This window comes from Ambystoma mexicanum, chromosome 1p (assembly GCF_040938575.1).
Source record: "Ambystoma mexicanum isolate Mex_15411 chromosome 1p, UKY_AmexF1_1, whole genome shotgun sequence".
Classification (NCBI taxonomy): Eukaryota; Metazoa; Chordata; class Amphibia; order Caudata; family Ambystomatidae; genus Ambystoma; species Ambystoma mexicanum.
Window position 1 is genome coordinate 90690722 of NC_090921.1, and position 12300 is coordinate 90703021.

The 12300-nt window shown below is 45.1% G+C and overlaps 1 protein-coding gene across 1 annotated transcript in view; it reads left to right on the plus strand.

Moving 5' to 3' along the window:
• Positions 1 to 1591: 1591 nt before the first annotated feature.
• LOC138566482 (uncharacterized) overlaps positions 1592 to 12300 on the plus strand; it is a 38826-nt gene continuing 28117 nt past the window's right edge. The window contains exon 1 of the mRNA XM_069643842.1: positions 1592 to 1711. The gene's annotated coding sequence lies outside the window, so the exon portion shown is untranslated. The remainder of the gene's footprint in view (positions 1712 to 12300) is intronic.

A 12300-nucleotide genomic window follows, 5' to 3' on the forward strand; every position in this document is an offset into this window, starting at 1 on the left:
AACAAAATGATACACTGAACCATGCGAGTATAATCTTTTTTAAAATAGCTAAAGTAATTTACAATACTTTCGACAGCAGTAATTATTTCTGTCCTTTCTGTTTCATTTAATTGTTTTTTTTAATACAGCTAGGGCTGTTGCTCGACCTTTTTAAATCAGTTTTGATGTATATCAATGTCTTGGAACACAAAATCTGCAATGTTGTGATACATGTCATGTAGTGCTCGAACACTTACTGGCTCAATGATTGCCTCTGTTAGCTGATAAGGGTCATGCAGATGCTTGCCCGCATGGTTCTGGAATGTGAGTTGTGTACAAAATCCTGTGAACACAAAGAGGACAGTGCTCAAGTGAAACCAACAATAGACATTTTTAAGTGCAGGTAGGCGTTACGACCAGCTGCACTTAGGATGTGACCATGATGGGTGAAGTGCTAGAGTGGAGGCAGAGGAGGTGAGGGACAGAGGCGATGGGAAAAGGTTAGCTTTACTAGCTAGGATAGATGGCTGGGTTGAGCAAATGCTGCTGACTGAGCACAGAATACAATCTTTAGGTCACATGCTTGAATCCCATTGAGGTGGAATCAGGATTTCATCCATCTGTGATTGACCAGAATTAGGACAATCATGCTTCAGGATTTTTTTTTCTTTTTAGTAGCGCAGGGCTGAAAGCTATGTTTTTCTTGCAGGCGCAGTGGCAAACACTCTTTTGGTTGCTAGCTTACCTTTCAGCCAATCAGAGCCCAGAACTGATTACTTAAAGTTTTGGGCACTTCCGTTCGGTGCATTTTGTTGCATCTCTTCGGCCTGTGTGAGAACCGTATGTTGGAGACGACACAGAGTTTGCAGGTGTTTGGTTATTTGCCCACCCATTGATTGACCCTGTGCATAAAGCATGAGGCCTTTCACAGGCACTGCTATTAGATGCCCACAAAAGTCCAAACGGTTGGCATTGCCAATGCTTGTTTATTATTTTTCTGAAAACGAGCCTGCAGCCATGAAAAGATTCTGCAACTCGCTGCTGCTTGGTAGTTCTATAGCCAGGTAATGGCACATTTCAGAGTTGAGCCTTTAACTTGCTGAGCTATCTAGTCGAAGTATGTTGTTTGAGCAACTGAGCAGTTAAAAAGAAAGATGTGTTATTATATGCACAGTCGCCTGCAGTCCTTTTTTTCAGAATACCATGTACAGTAATGTTATCATGTTTACAAGCAGTGTGCCATGACACATTGTTCCTTCTTCTGAGTAGTGATATGTGCTGTGTTAGAAAGAAATGCAATACCCAGAGTGAAGGCAATGACATTATTATTATATTACTGCACATGCCTAAATAGTAGAATCACTCATTCCAAGCAAAACCTCAGAATACTTCTTAAATTGATGTGACTTTAATAGTGGCTGTTGCGACTCAGGAGAATGGGGGGCTGCAGGTATCATCACATAGCACGGGCGACACACAACAGGGACTGGCTGAGCCATTCCCACCGGGCTGACCATGCAAGAGATCTCTGCACACATCTCCTGGTGGAAGCTGCAGCCTAGTACCGCGTGTGGCCGCCAGGGGCAGCCTCGGCCTCACTTGGCCCTTGTAAAGCAGCTCCGGGAGAACGTCACATCCTCCTGCAGGAGAGAGAGCAGGGGAGGAGGGCTCTCTGCTGCTGCTGCTGGAGCTGTGTGTACCCCCTTGCGTGCCCGGGCAGCGTGGAACACCGGTAAGCATGCCGCCTCCCTTCCCTCGGTGTAGTGCAATGCCCCTTTTGCAGTAGCAAAGGCGTGGATGGGGTGATGGGTGGAGGGCCCCTTTGTCTGCACGTGTGTATATGCTGCAGGGTGTAGCATGCATGCCTGATGGTGTCCCCCCCTTGCCCCTCCCACCCATCATAGCATGGCATCCAGAGGTTTCATTACAGGGTCAAGGCCGAGGCATCACCCCCTCATCGGGGAACGCCCACTTTCAGCTTCAATGATTCCCAAAAAATGCTACCTTCGCCCATCCCACCTGCACAACTGCATCCCTCGGAGGCACTCCGCATTAACTCGACAATACGACTCAAGGCAGGAAAACATGCACTCGAACACAGACCTGTGTGTGCAGAGGCTTTGCCCACTGGCACACATGCCAGCATTGACTATTCCATTCGGGAGACAAAAAGCCCAGTCCTGGTTTTAACTTTGCATTTTGGACTTATGTTCCTGGAGTAATTATAATTGTTCTTTTATAACGTGCTTAATACCAGAGAGTGGTTTGTAAGCGCAGGATCGGTATTCGAACATGTGTTGGCTGTGTTTTCTTGTTTCCAAGATAACACCTTGCCCCCAAGCCATCTTTCCTCCCCTGGACTGCAAGTTCTAGAATGAAAAGTTAAAACCAGGACTGGTAGTGGAATGGATAATGTTTGCAGGTGGTAAGTGGCACTACATCTGGTCTGCTATGTAAGTTGTCCATGCTGGACCCGCTGTCTGATCCCGGCTAGGGATCAAGCCAGCATGACATCAAGAATGACATCACAAATGTCATTGATGACATCACATGCCAGGCCCACTTGTTTTTGTGCACTGACATATCTTAGCCAGTTGGTATATTCACTGACAGTCAAAATATGAACAGTGAAAAGGTGCTGTATATCTAGACGTTAACCTTCTTGTATATTCTAAAAATTGCTTTCCTTGGGGTTTGGTCTCAGCTCGTGGTGCACATACATGGGGCAATAAGCAGGCCTCAAACACACAATTCATTTGTATATGTGACGGTGAACGTTAATGTAATTGACATTTTCTGGTGATGTTTCTTTCTTTCTTCCTTACTTTAGTTTTCCTGTATGTGCATTGTGGGTCGTCATATGTATTGTTTATACTAGCACAAGTGTGTAGTAAGTTTTGAATCATTAGCGATTTATTCCATGTTTAACATTACTAAAAACTCTGATAAGGTAGCATTCAGTATTTTACTATCCAAAATTCCCAGATTGTTGTACTTCTATGGTGCATGCTGCAGCCGTTGCCTATGTGTATGTATGATTAGGTTCCTGTATTAACAACAACTTGCCAATATAATGTTTTGTTTAGACGAGTACATTCTTTAATACATTAAGTAGTTCATAATGGGTCCCCCGATCACCCCTGACATCTTGTTAACAACATTAGAAACACAACACCTTGTAGGGAAAAATTAATTTTCATATACAATGTCATCAGTGATGTCATCAATGACATTTTTGATGTCACATCTGATATCCCGGGTGTTAGTTTTAGCGGTGCACGGTGGTGGCCAATTCAGTTTTTTCCATTACTATCAAGTGCTGTTCTGTTCATCTCAGATTTTCCATTTTAACAAAAGTTGCAGGATACTTTCTGGTACTCGGAAATATTGATCTTCGTTCTTGTCAGTTACAAAGGACATATGTTTAGATCGTAGATGTGCTGTAAACATAGCACACGTCTTTTCACATGCTTGCCTCAGGCTGCAGCTCATTTGTTTTTAAAATGGCACTTTTCTTTCTTTGCATACTTATCTCCGGTATAGATTTCCCTACACAATGCAGCAGTACGAGCAACCGGCTGTGCATGCTATGCTGAGCTTTGGGGAAGCTGACTAGGCTACAGTGCTGGTGGCAGGCACTGCAGCAATAAGTCCTGTGTCCAAAATACTCCCTGCAATTAAGGAGTTGAAAAAGCCGTTAGCAGTGAAGATTGTCTCCGGAGGAGGCGATGTTTCTTTGTTGAAATAAGACCTCCACAAGGTTTCTTGAAGTGGGGGAGAGTATTGCAGCCAGAAGACAGAGTTTGAGGACTAACATCGCAAGTGGGGGACATGTGCAGACTCCCTAAAGTAATTGAGGTGAGAGCAGAAGATGTCCACGAGGAATCGAGGAAGAATAATGTAAGGGTGGTCCGTCTTCCGGAGCGTTCTGAGGGCACTGATGCTCAAGCATACTTAGAAAAATGGTTCACAGAATACCTGAAGTTGGAGCAGTATTAACATCAATTGCAGTTGAAAGAGTACTCTCGGGCGCCCCTCAATCTGGAGTGCTCCAGAGTGTATTGTTAGCAAGACTGCTGAACTAAAAGGGCAGAGATCCTGCAGGTGTCAAGGAAACAGAGTCTGGTGGGCTCAGGTTTGGATAAGAGAATCATTTTCTCTGATTCTACAACCGTGGTGCAGAAGCAAAGGCAGTCCTTTGGTATGGAGTATGAAAATAAACTACCGCTTATACCGACTGAAGATGAGGGTGTTCTCAGATAACCGTGACAGGACTTTTGAATCGCCAAAAGATATCTTGGACTGGGCTGAACAACAGAAAAGGATGGCTGATTGCCCAGAGAAGGGATGTGGTGGGGGAGACATTTTGCAATAACAGACGACCTCCGAAGGAAAGTCACCCTCAGTACTGTTCACAGCAAACGGAGATGGACTGCAAAGTACTTTGGGAATTGTCCGGACAGGATTTGGTACAGTGTGAAATTACAGATTGAACTGGCTCAGTCCCGGGGTTTTATTAGCCGTTCAGTGTCTTGGACCTTGTTAGTGAACAAAGAGTGGTTATGAGCCTCAGCTAGTGTTCATGATGTATGGTACATTTCTGAATGGTTGCGCAATGGAGTATTTGGATGTCATGGGCCTGTCACCGGAACCTCATTACGACACATATATTGAATTAAGTTGGATCTGCATCGCTGGTGGATCATCTCTCAGTAAATTCATCTAGCTTAATCTGGATCTATCCCAGGGAGGAGAATGCCACAGAACTTGCGTAGGCTTTACTGTGTCATTGACAGCACAATGGACAGCAAAGAGGAACTAGCAGTGGGTTCAATCAGAGTGGAGAGAACGCCTATGAGTTGGTTGGCTAGGGGTATAAGCAGGCCCTTTAGGCACAGATTAATTTAGGTCCTGGGATTAGCAGCTGGATTAACTTGCTCTATACCAGTGCCATTCATACCTTTTGTTATGCTGAGACCTTCCCACCCCTTTAGTAATAATACTGGTACTAGCCCACACAGATGAAATATGCACTTATATTCTTATTAAAAGCAGTCCCCGTATTCCCTTTTGGAAGCGCCTTGCGTCCGTCCCTCCCCCAGGACTTCTTCTGGTCCCCCCTAGGCAGGCCAGCCTCAGAGCTAGAAGACCACTGCTCTATACCAATCCCATAGCTAGTATACAGACTGGGCACTGCTGTTGGGTGAGCGGAAGTTATAGAAAGGCACCCTGCAGCGATGTCCTCTCTCACCATTGCTCTTCCCCTTAGCAAATTAACCGCTGGCATGGAATCTCAGGAGACCTTTACAGGAAGGGGCATAGTGATAGACGGTGTGACAATTCTGAACTATGAGTCCCTTCTCCCCAGAGGGGAGCCACCCCCTTTGAGGCTAGGGATGTCGGCTCGCTCACCAAGACGCTGCCTAGGGGTCCGGGCAAGTGGGACATCCCTGGGAGTGACTTCCCTCTGGGGCACACGGACTCCCATTCCGGTAAAGTACTCCCGTGCAGAGTACATTTCCACCTACATGGGAATCGGGAATACTGTTGATAACCCTGTTATGTATTCACCAAATAGTTACCTCAACAAAGGTAATCTCCCATAATTTTTTATATACAGGGGATCAATTTCTCAGAACGGGAGAAGCAATAATAATAGACTAACTATAACAAAGTAAGAAAAAGATAGCGAGGGGTAATCTTTCACCAAATAGTGACATTTCTTCAATCTCTTGGCTTCCGGTAAGGCTGGATCCCACCTGAACTCCCCAGTCAAAAGAGGAACAACGCACCACTTTTTTTGTGATGATGTACATAAGATGAGGAACCTTGAGTGGAACAGAGTATCATACACAGAGGCGAGCATCTGACAGGAAGACATCCTGGAAGGGCGGATCCACACTACACCGTGGAGCCAGCGTTAGCGTGGAGAGTGAATAAGATGCTCGCAGGGCTGGTGTTCTGACGGACAAAGAAGCCTGGTTCAAGAAAGAGACAGGGATGGTAAAGCAACCATTGCGCCTAGTGGCAGGCCCACACGGAAGCTGTAGTGGGTCTGAAGCCCATTAACTGATGCAAAAAACATATCGCCGTGGGGAGACCAGTTCCCCGATTCTCCACACGAGAAGTGCATTAGCTGCAGAGCAGGGGAAGGGAGGCGAACACTCCCGAAAAGGTAATGCCGCTGAGAGGGGTGAACATTGATACTTGAGGCTGGAAAAGCCACATGGGTTAGTGGAGCAAGATAAACCAGAACAGAGATAAAGTAAGCCTATGAGAGGGCCATAGGGCTATATACAGCCCTTCGACACAGAGAGATTTTCGAGGATTGAAAAGCCACAAGGGTTGCAGAAGCCAAGAAAACCCGGATAAGCAGCTGCCCCACCGAAGCCCTGCTGAAGTAACATCAGATGAACAGTTTAATCTCTTAGTCCTGGCACTCACTGGTCAATGATTAGGAAAGCCTTCCAACAGGTTTGAGAAGTATTGTTGAACAGAAAAATTAATCCAAAGTTCAGTTATCTTTTTATTGTGTAAAGAATACAACATCAGCCTACACATGTTTCGACCATTCAGGTCATCATCAGGGCAATACTATTATATGTTGAATCATCTCTTCATAACGGTCATACGATACCACAGAGCATCGAATCAGTCGGGTGTATTAACCACAATGGGTTGAAACCGTCATTCCTGCTGAAGAAAGCCTGTCGGGCCAGAGGACTTTGGGGAGCCCAGGAAACACGAAATATAAAGAGCAGAACTGGAGAGAGCGCGAGAGAGAGAGAACCTGGAAGGTCATTAAGCACCAAACTAGAACATTGTAAAGCGCCAAGTAGGAACTGGTGATATCATATTAAGAAACCCCTTTCTTCCTGGAAAGAGGGAACCGTGTGGAATTAAGATTTGTCATACAAAACCAAGAGGGTAGTTGAGAACTGTATTAAACTGTATTGCGGACAATTGATTAACTTGTCAAAATGTATTGGAGAAAGAGATCCAAGTGTTGGGCTATGCAGAAGCCATAGACCGAGGCTATTGCTCTGGCCTCCTTTTTTTGGATAGGGTTTTCCTAAGTAGTAGGGCCAGTTAGATATTAGGATATAGACTAAGGACTATTTCTTTAGACTTTGACGAGAACCCTTATTTTTAGTTTTGTTAGAGAGGGAATTTCCCTCATAATGGTAGGGCTGAATAGGCGTTCATTTTATTATTTGACTAGAAACCCTTGAACAATGTATTATCTAGTTCGACTCCTTCTTCTGGTTCGCCACCGTGAGCAAGAGAATATATCATTATATGCTGATGATTTACTGGTGTACATGCAGGACCCACTCGTGACATTTACATTTGCCAGGAATGGGATGGATAATTTTGGTCTCGTCTCATTGGGGCGAATCTGTATATTCCACTGGGTAACATGAGGCGGATGGATCAGGGAAAGGTACTGGTGTGGCAGGTAAAGTGGGTGTAGGGCTCCTTTACTTACCTTGTAATCCAAATGGTGCACAACAGCACCACTACTTCAAACGTAAAGTTTGGAAAATGTAAAAGAATTAGGGAAGCATTGGCGTGTGGGGAAAAAGCTGTCCATTGGAAGAGTGGCCATAGTTGGGATGATTATCTTGCCTATACTTGGATAAATGTTTCAGATGTGCCAGATCATGCTTCAAAGAGTTGCTAACTGCTTTGGCGTGGCATCACACACTTGGTTTGAATACGCTGCAACATTCCCTGGAGGAGGGAGGAAGGGGACTCTCAGACCAAAAACGATATTATTTTGCAATGCAATTACAGTACGCAGCCTAATGGTTGGCTCATGGGTTCATTCAGAGGAAAATGTTTTAGGAAACCGCACTGGAGATTTGAGGAAGCAGGAAATATTGTTGCAGGAAGGTTTAAGGATCTAGTTTTGTCTGGGAGCAGTTGCTGCAGTGAAGTGTGTACTGTATTGGATGTGTAAAGTCTCTTTATTTATCAAAGTCTCTTGATTCAGCGGGCCTAGTGTATCAAAACAAACACAAAGTTTCTTTCCTCTTACAAGTACTTAATTCAGGTGATTGACTCTTCACCCTAGATCCACTCAGCTGGGCTCCGATCCCTTTTATACAACAATCTTTACTTTGGATCCCCCCCTTCCGGGCTCAGATCCCCTTCTCCAATGTTTAGAGAATATTCTTTCTTCGGTGACTCATGGTTCACCCTGTATCCCCCTCAACCGGACTCAGATCCCTCCTTTTGCACCATTAGTCTCCCTCAGAAAGGCTCAGACCAATTTCAGTTTGCATTAAATATCGAAGACTTTCAAATGTGCACAGGGTTTAGCTTGACCTGTTGCAAGACCACTTCGATTTCACAATTCCTTTTACATTTTCCACCTCTCAATTGGTTACCTAACAGAGACCTTTGAATGAGCACCCACGTGGCTCCAGACCACTATGTACACAGTATCTATCTTGGCTTCAAAAGTTCAGTCTCTCCTTTAATGTTCAATTATACTTGCGTCACTCGTCAGATATGCTTCACACACTGTTCTCTTCAGATTTCTTCATACAATGTTGGCGCTTGCAACCTTGGTTCTAACACACACCGGTCTGATATCAGTCTCCCAGGCTCACCGGCTGTGCTGGCTTTGGTGGTGGTGCTTTGTTGTAGGATCCAAGGACAGTACCATGGCAGCAACACTCCTCCCCGCCTTGGCTATTGACGCAGGAGAGTCCTGGTTACCCCTGACACACAATGCAGGTTTCTTTTCAGCTCTCCAGGTCTTATGTTTCTTATTCACGAAGGCTTGCGAAAGTAACGGTTTCTCTCTTTAAAGGTTAAGGGCACTTCCCTCCTTGCAACCCTCTCTGGTCTTGCCGTCTTTCTCCTCGTATTAAACTGCTATCTTTGAATTGATGCTTCCTTGTGTGCTTTGCCTTGCTCAGAGTGTGCTTTCTTTCTCCGCCTTTTATCCGTTTGGGAGGTGTGATGGAAGTCAGGTGTGTATAATGATCAGTAATTGTCTGACTCTGCCTGACCCTTGTGCTGGGACATGTCAGGTATACGGCTCGGATGTTAGTCTGTTTTCTCTCACAGTGAGCTGTTTGTGAGAAAGTGTTCGTGTCGGGAAAGGTGGGGTTGAGTCCCCCTCATCCAGGTGATCTTCCTGCACTGGTCCACCTCCAGCAACTGGATCCAAAAGTGATGGCCGTGTCCTGACCACCTGGATGACAGACCCCCAGGGACAAGCGTGTGAGACACCATCAGGTTTCTCACAATAGCCAAGGAGGAAGTGACTCTATTTGATCAACTCCAAGCTGAATTTGGGCAATTTGTGTAGCATACCAGTACACACCATTTTGACTACATGCATTCATTTCCACTCCCAGGCAATCCAGATATGAACAAGGTTCTTGGTATCTTACGGGAACAGGCTGTATCTCAGCAGTTAAAAAAATAAAACTGTACCCCTCCCGTGGCAGTGAAGGAGAGGGTTCCATGATACTTAGATTTGTGGATGGAACTGTTGGTTAAACAGGGGAGGAAGACATGATGCTTGGTTAAAAGTATTAGTAGGAACGCCATGTTTAAGGCGCTCTTGTTGAACTATCACCAATGCGCTCATATTACCCCTGATCCTCTGTCCAAATTCAGTGGTAACTGTGACGATTCAAGGGATCTCGTCACTTCTCCCCACAGAGGAGCCCTTCCCTATGAGGCAAGGGATTTGAGGCTGATACCCAATAGTCCCCAACAGTGGGAGGACCTCGTAGGCAGAGACTCCTCTCGTGGGGATAAGGACTCAAGTTCAATGAAAGGCCTCCCTAAACCATTGTTCCCAGAAGCCTTGGCCCTATTGACCCCTTCTCCCTCCCTACCTAAAATTACTACTGTGTGTTATTGTGAAGTCTCTACTATCTCATCTGTAAGACCAGATAGAACTGAGACGAAGAAGAACCAAAGAAACAAACAGAACAACCATAGGAGGGATTACCAAAGAATTGTGACGAGGTGGCCACTAGTAGGCATGAAGGTAACTTCAGAGGCATTGGCGACCAGCTTGCAGCTGGAAGCCCCAGGAAATTCAAACCTGCTCTATCTGAAGCATGGAGAGACAATCCATCTCGGGAGAAGAAGCTGAAATGAACTACGGGAGCCGGAGTAAATCCGATTTATTGCAACAGCAGGAAGAATTCTGTGATGGCATGGCCTTTCCGAGGTGGGCCATGTGCTCAATAAAAAATGCGAGACAGCAGCAGCAATGGGTCTCTGGAGCCGCACAGACCAAAGAGACGGAAAGCAGGGAAACGTGCTGAACCAACAGTGACATGAGACCCGGGAAGAACCAGTAGCACTCCAGAGTGAAGGTACAGGTAACAGGAGTTGTGGGAAAACCAGGTGGGGTCCAGGGAACCAAAAGAGTTTTATTACTCGGGAGTGAACTCTGGTCACAGTGGGAAACCCAACACATGTGAAAGATACCAAAAGGACCAAGAACTGTTGGGGAGTAATCTCCCTAATAGTCACGTTATAAAAAGTCCTGACAAAGTGCCAACAATAAGAAGAATAGTTGATAAAGCCTTAACTCTGTTGTTTACAAATCCTTGGGAGGACGTAAAGAGACTTCTAAAGACTTGTGCAGAGGACTATCCTGGAGCAGTCTCCAAATCTCTTCCAGATAGACAAGAAGAAGAGTGCTTCGCCTGGTCTAAGAGTAATTGGTAAATCAGACCCTACTGCAAGAGGCTGCTGTTAAGTCGTCCTAAGACTGGATTGTTTGCCACCAGGACAAGGGAGTCATTGTCCTGGTGGCTTTGATAAGAAGTTCATTGAATCCTTTGTGGTTTATTTCTTAGTGGTCGGTATAGAGTAGCTGGTTTGGGTAGAGGATGGTATATTGGTTTTTGACTTAAATCCTGACGAGCACCTGAGTTATTTTTGTGGAGGTAGGGAAGACCCTCTAGAAATAGAAAGGTAGGCTCTTTTCTTTATTTGAATGAAAGTCTATAGCCAAAATTACACCACCTTGTCGGACACTTTACTCCATCTCACCACATAATCTCCTAGTGAAATGTTTTAGTTTATTTATTTGATATGTAGCGGTCCAAGAGTGCAGACCTTCTTAAATAAGGTCTCTTGCCTAATTGCACAGGCTGCAGAGAGGGCAAAGCTAGAGGGGTCCCAGGCTTGTATACTGGTTCTTGTTAGTTAAAAGGCGGCGGAAAAGCCTGTTCTCAGGTTCTTCAGTTTGGCTATTATCTAGAAAAGCGCAAAATAGCTTGAGCTTGGGAAGCTATAATATATGAATTGTTTTGCATTTCTGTACATATAAAATGGTTGGTGCAAAAGTGGTGGTCTGCATCTGTGTGCCTCAGGAGCTCCTTCAAGAGGGAATAGTTTTTAGGAGGAGTTAAGACCCTGAATAGTGATAGTGGAAGTATCTGCATAGCAGTTACATACAGAGGCCGGGCAGTACTCCTTGCTTGCATAAATAAGAATTCCTGTATTCCCTTTACATAGTTGCAGGTCATTGCATGTAGAAACAAGTAAGACTGTGTGACAGTTACTAGATCATCCAGTTTCTCAGTTTCTCTGGAAAATGCACACAAGCAAAATACAATAATAGTGGATTATTCATTTATTTTTTTGAGTGGAAGAGAATTCTACAGACCGGTAGCCAAGAGGGAGTAAGACATGGAGGCAATGCAGAGCTGGTGGGGAAGAGACAAGTTGAGGAGGGCTTGTGATTGCAGCATTCTTGGAGGGGTGTAATGGGACACAATGCGTGAGTAGATTTAAAGGCCAGAAGAAGGAACCAGGAGTCACAGGTGCTGTATAGAGAGCTAGACTGTTGCAGTGGTGGGAAGAGGTGTGGGATGAGATGGGGAATTAACGTGTGGAAGAGTTGAGTACTTTGATGAGGGTGAAGGAGCAGATGGTTTAGTCCCATAAGGAGATTGGGGCAGTAGTCGTGCCTGCCGAGGACCAGAGTGGAGATAAGGGTCTAGCTGGTAGAAAGCTAAGGTTGGATCTGATGTTTCAGATGCTTAGTGGGTTATGACTACTGCCATAGCTGGCGAGGTCAAAACTGCTAAAGAAGTTGAGGCCCTCGGGTGGGGAAGTGGTTAACGATTCCTGGCCAGGTGGAAAAGAAATCTGAGAGGAGAAGATAATGGAAGGGATATTGGGATCTGTGAAGAAAGATAACAGCAGTTTTGGAGTATGTAAGGGAAGATCTGGACACAGTAATCAGTTTTTAATATCACTTTTGTATTTTATTGAAAATAAAATAATAAGGGTTGATGCAATCCTACCCGTCCCAAAATCTAGGAGGGT